Here is a 10000-nt window from a genome sequence, read left to right on the forward strand (position 1 = left end):
CTTCCTCTCTCCTCCCCTCTCTCTCTGTGTTTCTCTTTCTCCTCTCTCTCTCAAATCCTCTTCACTCCCTCCCCTCTCTCTCTATATCCATATATATCCTTTCTCTGACCCGTCACTCTCTTCCTCCTCTTATATATTCTCACATACCTCTCTCTCTCGTCACACTCTCTCTCTCGGGCCACGATCCCCATCAGGCCCCTTCCTTCCCTCCCTCACCTCCCTCTCAACCTCCTCTAATATATATACATATTAATCTAAATCTATAAATCCTCTATAATAATATATATCCTCCTTATATGTATAATATATAAATTATAAATAAAACTAAATATATATGTATAGAACATATTATATAATATAACTATTTGTATATATATATATAATTTAATACATTATATATATATGTGTATAATATATTATATAAAAATTATTATATATATATACAACACATAATATGTTTATACATATACATTAAAATGTATAATATATGACATATATTATATATCTACACATATAAAACTAGCTATAAAAAAATATATATAAAAGGGTATATATACCAAGGCTTTTTCCCACCCTTCCAAGGGAGGTAGCCCCAAAAGGGAAAGCAAAAAAAACTCCCACCCATTTCATTCCCCTAAATACACTCCACAGACCCCTCCCACCCTTTCCTTCTCATCTGAGCCCCTCCAAGATGACGGTCCTCCCCTGCAACCCTGCCCGCACCGCCCTGGGTCAGAAGCAGTGTCGCAAGACACAGTACATCCCAGCAAGGCCGTCTTCATTTAATCGGCGACCCCCCCTCACCGTCCCCCTTTGCATATAAGGCGGAGGACGGGGAGAAATCCCTTCGGGCAGCGTCTAAATTTACTCACACATACTAACCCACCCCACACCCCCCCGCCCCATTCCTCCTCATTCCGTCACAACATCATCCATATACAACCATTCTCCCACTCACCTCTGTCTTCCGTCCTCACCCTTCCTTCCCTCAACAGCCATTCCCCTCTTCCCTAAGCCTCATCACCCCATCCATCCACCTCATCCTAGGACGTCCCCTCATGTTCACTCCCCTCCACATCTGCCTTCCCCATACCTCTTTTACTAGTCTTCTTCACTCATTCTTTCCATTGTGTCCACACCATCCTAATCCTCTCACATCAACCCCTATCTCCCAAATCCTTTTTCCACGTAGCTCCCCCTGTTCTACTCCTCACCTCCTCATTTCTCACCTATTCAGCCTAGTAACCCCCACCATACTTCTCAGACAACCTCTCTCAAACACATCAAACTCCTTCTCTCTTCTTCTCCTTAATTTCCACGTTTTCTGCCCCATACAGTGGCTGTTGGCACAATCACTCCTTCACATACAGTCACCTCTTCCGCATCCATTCCCAAATGTCTAATCCTCATTAAACTCTTTAAACCACCAAGGCATTTACGTCGCTTCATCTCACTCTACACTCTACCTCCACCTTCACATCCACCTATTCCTGCTACACATGCACCCAAGTATCTAAAAACTATCCACTGTCCTCCATCCTCTCCCCTTAATGTTCACAATCCAGTCTACTGCCACTCTTCACCCCATGTACATCTCATCACCTTACTTTTACCCCACATTTAGCCTTTATGCTTTCTTCTATCACATATCTCACCCAAACTCTGCCTCCAGCTTCCTCAATTCCCTCCTCCTGACCCAGCCACAAGCGCCGTGTCGTCCGCAAACCACATCTGGCTCACCTCCCACTTTTTCTCCATTTTCTTAACCATCTCCACTCCCTTACTCACTACCCTACATTCACCTCACGCACACCCCATCCATGTATAAGTTGAACAGCCAGGCGACATACCGCATCCGTTGACGAAGTCCCACCTTTACCTCAAACCACTCCACTCTCGTCCAGTTCTAATCCTAACACATGCTCTAATGACACTCATAAAAAATCTGACAGCTCCCAAAAGCTTCCTGCCTATCCCAAATATCGCATAAACCTCACCACAGTGCCTAAAAATAATAAATATATATACCCTATCAATATGGCCTTTTTCCCATTTATATAATAAGCCCAAAAAACATCCTTCCCCTATCCTATTAGCTTTCTCACATATCTGTAAATACAGGGTGCGGCAAAATTAAGGCAACTCATCTCATTGCATATAATTTTATTGAAACAAAGAAAATTCAAAGAACGACAACAAATAACAATTAATAAGGACCTTTGGCACTATCATATTCCAAGCGGTTACAAAGTGGCCGTCCTATCGTCGGCGAAACAAAGCCTCAAACGCTTCTTTGAATTTTCGGCGATGGGCCGCAGCTCCTCCGGCGTGATTCTGTTCCCACTCCCGCGCAAACGATTGCTTCAGCGACCTCCCAAACTTTTGTGGGGCTTAGCAACAGGCCCTGGCCTCCAAAACCGACCATACGCTGTAGTCCATCGGTTTAGATCCGAGAGTACGGCGGCCATTCCGCAATGTGATGAAACCCGAAAATGGGGCTTTGCACCAATCCCTGAGTCGTTTTCGCCCTGGGGCCGAGCGGAATCCTGCTGAACGTCCATCTCCGCTCGCCCAAGTGCTGCTGGTGTCCACGGAAGTACTCACGGCCTCGAGGATGTCGCGTCGGTACACGTCCTTGTCGATTTTGGACCCCCTGTTTTCAACGATAACCAGGGTGTCTTGCCGCTCGCGCAAATCTCGCGCCATACTCATGACGGACTGTTGCGGATATTTGGCGGTGTTCGATGATGGGCCGAGGTGCCGGGAGCCTCTGCGGGACCCGGGCTCCCTGTCGTTTTGCGGTTGTGTGCTTGTTCCACGTGAACCGCTTCTCATCCGAGAAGCCCGATCCGCTCTCCACTGCTGACCTGCGGCCGGCAATGACTGGCGAGAATCGTAGCAAGCCGTACGCGCTTGTTTTCGTCCCGTCAGGACTGAGCTATTTGGATCTAGTAGGGCTTGATTTCGATCTCCCATTTCGCCATTGCGTCGCACTGATCGGTCTCTATGCCAGTTTCACGGGCGATTATTCCTCATGTGAGACCCTCGAATTTCGCTGGACCTCTCGCTTCTTATGATCTGCCTTTCCTGGGAGTTGTACGGTGCGTTTCTTCCTCTTCCTGGACGGTCGCCTTCATGACCCAAGAGCTCCTTGAACCCGCTTTGACTTGCTTTTGAAATGACATCTTTACGAACACCAAGCAAACAAACAATGACACAATTGACGATTTTCCTTGACGATCGCAGCTCCAAAAATGACGTTACGTTTTGTTTGCCATTCTGAAAAAAAAAGGAATTAAGCGTTCCAAACATAGCGATAAAATAACTATCGCACAAAAAAGTACGAGAATTCGTATAACAAAAATTATTATGGCTGCAATAAAATATGTTCCGCGGTAGGACAAATTTAATTTGGTATGCCATAATTCTGGCCGCAACCCGATATTATTATATATATATACACTATTGTATAAATATATAAATAATATAGTAGTATATATATATACTATATATATACATACTATTACATATATATATACTATATATAGACTTATATAAATACTATATATATACTAATAATATATACAAATAAAGTATTATACATATATATATACTAATACTATACATAAATATATATATATATATATATACAACAAATACATACATATATATCTATATATACATATATATACATATAAATATATACATATATATACATACATATACATATATATATACATATATATATATATATATATATATATATATATATATACGTTGCCCTATCTTTCTACCCTGTCTCCTTCTCTCCTACTCTTTCTCTCTCTCATCTCGTTTCCCTCCTTATCCCTCCCTCTCTCACTCCCGCCCTCCTCTTCCCTCCTTCTCCCTTTGCCTTTTCCCTGCCCAGTAAATTAGATATCATTTTCATCACTATGATCTTCCCACTACATCCTTTGGCTTTTCCTCCTCCTCTTCCTCCTCCTGACCTTAATAAATTTTCTTTCTTTTCCTTTTTTTCCCTCCTCTTCTCTTACTCCTCTTTTTTATCCTAATTTTTCTTCCTAATTTCTTCCGTTTTTTCCCTTACTTCATCTCCTTTTCTTCCATACCCTCATCCACCTTCTTTACTTCTTCCTTCTTTTCTTCTTACATAATCTCCTTTCATGTTCACCCACATTCATATTCTCCATTTCCTCTTCGATCTTTTCTTCTTCTCCAACTTTTTACTTCCTCCACATGTTCGTGTCCTCGTTCCTATTCCCCATTTCGCCTTCGTTTATTTCTTCTTTTTCATCTTCTTCCCTCCTCCACACGCTTCTTTCCTCTTTCTTCCTCCTTAGTTTTATCTTCATCCGGTGAACAACTAGTAAGTCTTCAGACAGGCCATCGGGCCGAAGACAAGCCTCTTTGAAACAAAGAGGATCCTGTATTCCGCTCTTGATAACATCAACAAGAGCCTTCATTGCATAAATGATAAGGAATGTTGACATCTACAAAATTAATGATACTGAGACGATCAGCATTTTCTCTCTCCTTGTCTCCCGCGTCATTCGCGCTCCTTCCTCCCCTCTAAAGAGCAACGCTTTTTCTGCCAAGAACCGGTCAGAACCGGTTAGAACTGGTCAGAATCTGTTAGAACCGGCCGGAACCGGTTAGAACCGGTCGGAACTGGTTAAAATCGGTTAGAACTGGCCAGAACAGGTTAGAACCGGTCAGAACCGGTTAGAACCTATCAGAACAGGTTAGAACCTATCAGGACCTGTTAGAACCGGTCAGAACTGGTCAGAACCTGTTAGAACCGGTTAGAACCGGTCAGAACAGGTTGGAACAGATTAAACCGGGTTATTGTTATAAGTGACAGAGATGGTTCTTAGAAAGATAGAAAACGCGAGGATGATGGTGGAACAGAAAAAGGTGAAAATGGGAAATAGAGCGTAAGGCACATATATGCGGCAAGAGAGAAGGGAAGGAGGGACGAAGGACGGTACAGGGAGAAAAGGAGTAGGAAGAGGCGAAGCAGAAGGAGGAGGAGGAGAAGGAGGAGGGGGAGGAGGAGAAGGAGGAGAAGGAGGAGGGGGAGGGGGAGGAGGAGGAGGAATAATCAGAGCCATATGGAGGAGAGAATAAAGATTTGAGAAAATGCTGGCAAAATTGGGAGAGAAAATACAGCGTTAAGAAAAAGGCCGGCGAGAAAGTTGGTGGATGTAGAATGTGGACACTAGGAAAAATGAAAAGAAAGAAAGAAAAGAAAATAATGGTGTAAATGTGGGAGTGGTTAGTAAGTCAATGAAACTGTGTATAAAGAAAAGAAGTACAAGAGGTTTACGGACGGGTGCGATATAACAATGTGATACGTTTAATGTGCTTGAGGCGACCAAGCTAGACCAGCCGAAGACAAAGAAGAGTTTAGCGAGAATAATAATAATAATAAAAAGAAAAAAAAGAAGAAAAAGTTGGTTAGGGAGTTTTGGGCGGAAAGGTTAAAACATGATAAATATGAAGTGGATGGAAGCTTTCCTTCTTCACTGCAATAGAAAGGGGAGGAATTCTATGTGATTTAAAAACGTTTCACTTAACCATATGATACTCCATCATCAGCATGACGTCTAGACTCCTTTCGATTCACGGTGGGGGCGGGGGTGAGTTGTCCCCTTACCGAAAAAATCGTCTGCCGACAGCCATAATCAAAGTATACATCAACCTGGAAACCAAGAAGGGGCAATCCCTAACCTGACCAAAATCATTCGGTAGCAGCCAGATCACACATAAAAAAAAAAAAAAAAAAAAAAAAAAAAAAAAAAAAAATAATAATAATCTACGGGTTTACCCATACAATCTCGGAGAAGTGGTGGTGGTGCTGATAGTACTAGTAGTGATGGTGCTGATAGTAGTAGTGGTGGCGTTGATGGTGGTGATGGATAGACACTTTTAGTTTTGACTGCTATCTTAGCTTTATGATAGTCTATCTCATACTAACATTGGTTGACTATGACGGACATTTGTTTCAGGTGTCATCCACCGTTGTCTGTGAGAGCTTGCTTGACCTCTCCTCTTGACTTCACTGGTCAAGAACTAACCCCAATTGCCTGTCAGTTTCTCATATTCCTCCTATCATTCCATGAACTAAAATTTGTTATTCTTATACAGTTGGTTTACATTCCCCAACTCGCCATTCCATTCCTACACAGTGGGAAGTGAGAAACCTTAAGAGCAAAGGTCTGTCAGTTACGGCATCTGTTAGGTTTTAGGGGCAACGTTGGATCGCCTCCCCTGCTCTCCGGCTGTCGGTAACCAACGTAGCGAGTCCGCAGTGGGTCCCGAAATTCGAACTCACGACCACGTCCTCATGAGTTCAAGACGTTAACCGCCGGGCTACCGCGTGGCGCTGACTCAAGCCAGGAAGAAGATCTGACATAGTTTGGTCCGAATCTGTGCTTCAGCAGAATCAGATTTTTTTTTTTTTTTTTTTTTTTTTTTTTTTTTTTTTTGTTAAACTGCTACTAGCCAAGAAATATCACTGTCTTTTTATTCATGGTTACTTTTGAATATGGCCTCCAATTGCGTGTCGACACACAGAATTGATATACTAAACCAGCGTTTCTCAACATTTTTACCCTTGCGTAACCTTGAAAATAAATTGCATGTCTCAAGGAACCCCTGCGCAAAAAAAAAAAAAAATATATATATATATATATATATATATGTATATATATATATATACATATATATATATATATCTTTCTCATTTTATCATCGTAATAATAAGTTAGATAGGATGATGTCTATATTACATTATTACAATAACCAAGAGTATGTCGTGCGTGTTTAATTATATTACGTACATGAAATTAAAAAGAAAAAAATCAAAAGTGCATTAGCTTATCTCACTTGTTCCCGTAGAACCCTTAGGGACCTTAGAGTTCAGGGACCTTAGAGTTCCGGGGAACCCTGGATGAGAAATACTGTGTTAAATCATTTGAAACATCTACCTGGAAATAGTTATATTCCCTTTTGTATAATCTTAGATGTTAAATAGGATATCCTGGTCTTAGTATCTAAAGCCGTATGAAGACATCATATAAGAATTCATAATAAGATACGACAATATACGTTTGTCAACCCCGTTTTACGTATAGACAAGCGACAGTAGCAGGATGTCACCTTAAATCATTTCCTAACTGAGGTTTATATTCAGAGTTCAATGAGTTACACAAAGGGTCTTATCCCCATTACTTTGACTCAGTTTTCGCCTCTAAAGGTTATTATCCCCTTGACCAGTGGTCCGAGCGAGAGAATATTCTGTAAACTGTTTTGGCTTACTCGTGTGTAGGAATAAAGCTAAGCTTACTGTTAATATAGATGCAACTTTAAATGTTTCGATTGTATCGTGTAGAGGTTCTTTTCGGTATTTACCATGTTATGCTTGTTTTTATTTGGTTATGATTTTATGTGTAATATTTGATGTTTAAAGCTGACTGCTGTGTAGATGTTATCTCTTGTAATATCCTCTGCTTCGACCATTTCGGAGAAGTTGGGCTGAGCTAGATTGCGTTGCACATATACACGCCCGATATGAGTGCAGTGCTACGTGAGATAAAGAGGATCACAGTTTCTGAGACATCAGTTAAAACGTACCAGTAAGGAGAAAGTAGCAAACGAAAAGATTACGAATAAAAGATGAGGAAGATAAAATAGCAATAGCGGCAACAGTTGATATATTTGTTTGATGTTCAAAATTTCCAAAAATATAGTCTTAGGCTTTCATATCCCAAGGTGGATGATATCTGCAGTTGAACCCCTGATATTAATGTTCTATTCCAGGACCCAATAACCTTAATTCAGTTTAGAGGCAGACACCAGTAAGCATGGTACCTCGAAGATCAAGATTCTTTTTTCTCTTGAGGCTGCTCAACGGAGGAATAAGACATATGGTGATACATATACCATACATATACCAAAGGCTTTTTCCCCCTTACAAGGGAGGTAGCCAAAAAACAAAAACATAAAACCACTCCCACCCATTCCATCCCCATCACACTCCACTCTCCTCCACCCTCTTATCTTGGCACCTCCTGGATGACGGGTCATTCCTGCATCTCGCCCACTGCCCTGGGTCAGAAGCAGTATCACAAGACACAGTACATCCACAGCAAGGCCGCTTCATTAAATCGACGGCCCCCCTCTCCGTCCCCCCATGCAGAAAAGAAGACGGGGATATATCCCTTCGGGCTGCGTCAAATAATTTCTCATATATACTCCCCCATTCCCCATCCCCCACCCACTCCGCCTTATGCATCACAACATCATCCATATATCCTTTCTCGTCCTTCCTCAACAGACATTCCCCTCTTACCCAAAGCCCCTTTTACCCCATCCATCCATCTCATCCTAGGTCGACCCCTCATGTTCACTCCTTCCAGATCTGCCTTCCACACCTCTTTTACTAGTCTTTCTTTACTCACTCTTTCCATGTGTCAAAACCATCCCAATACTCTTTCATCAACCCTATCTCCCAACTCCCTTTCCACTTCCGTTCTCCTCCTCACCTCATTTCTCACTCTATCCAGCCTAGTAACCCCTATCATACTTCTCAGACACCTCATCTCAAACACATTCAAACTCCCTCTCTCTTCCTCTCTTATGTTCCATGTTTCTGTCGGCACAATCACACCTTCATACAATCTCCTCTTAGCATCCATTCCCAAATGTCTACTTTTCATTACACTTTTTTATCCTCCACAGCATTTACTCGCTTCTCTCAATCTACGTCATACATCCGCCTCCACCCCTCCATTTCCTGCCACATTCGCACACAAGTATCTAAAACTATCCACTTCCTCCAGCCTCTCTCCCTTAATACTCACTTTCAGCCTGCTGCCACTTTCTCCCCTTGTACATCTCATCACCTTACTTTTACCTACATTTATCTTCAACTTTCTTTTCTCACACACTTTCCCAAACTCTGTCACTAACTTCCTCAATCCCTCCTCTGATCCTGCTACAAGCGCAGTGTCGTCCGCAAGCAACAGCTGGTGTATTTCTCACTTTTCTCCATTTTCTTTAACCATCTGCAATCCCTAACACACTACCCTTGCATTTACCTCTCACACCACCCCATCCAGGGTGACATAACACATCCCTGCCAAAGTCCTACCTTTATCTCAAACCACTCACTCTCCATTTCTAATCTTGACATGTGCTCTAATACTCCGTAAAAACTCTTGAAAGCTCCCAAAACATTTCTTTCTATCCCAAATATCTGCAATATCTCCCACAGTGCCTTCCTGTCTACCCTGTCGTAAGCCTTTTCCAAATCCATAATCCCCCCCAAAAAAAATCCATACTTTTTACTATAGCTTTCTCACATATCTGTCTTACCACAAAAATCTGATCTACACAACATCTACCTGTCCTAAACCCACACTATTCCTCACCAATTACTCCCTCTGTTCATCTCCTAATCCTCTCAATCAAGACCCTCCTCTAAGCCTACTCAACTACACTTAACAAGCTAATCCCTCTGAAACTACTACAATCACACTTGTCACCTTTCCCCTTACAAAGTGGAACTATACAGGCATTCCTCCAGTCCTCCGGCACTCTACCCTCTTTTAAACAAACATTATATAACCTCACCAGCCAGTCCCCTATCACTGTACCTCCTTTTTTCAGACATTCTGCATGACATCCATCCAGCCCAGGTGTCTTACCTGTTCTCATCATCTTAGCAACTGTCTTCATCTTTCCTTATTTCTCCTCCATTTTCCTCACTCATCAATGTCTTTTGGTGATAGAAAAAAAAAAAAAGTTTCATCCAGGTGACGAGGTCTATTGGACCCTTGTCAAGAAATTTAGACGCCACTCACCTAGTTAATGAAGGTTCGAATACAACTCTATTTTAAAGCCTTCTAGTGTCTTAAGCTTGTGCGCTGGTGACGTAATCGGAAATGTGCTCGTCTCGTACTTGCTTAGCTGTGGCTTCAAATCGCGCACTTCT

The sequence above is a fragment of the Oratosquilla oratoria genome, chromosome 5, assembly GCF_046742065.1.
Source record: "Oratosquilla oratoria isolate Oo_2021 chromosome 5, ASM4674206v1, whole genome shotgun sequence".
Lineage (NCBI taxonomy): Eukaryota > Metazoa > Arthropoda > Malacostraca > Stomatopoda > Squillidae > Oratosquilla > Oratosquilla oratoria.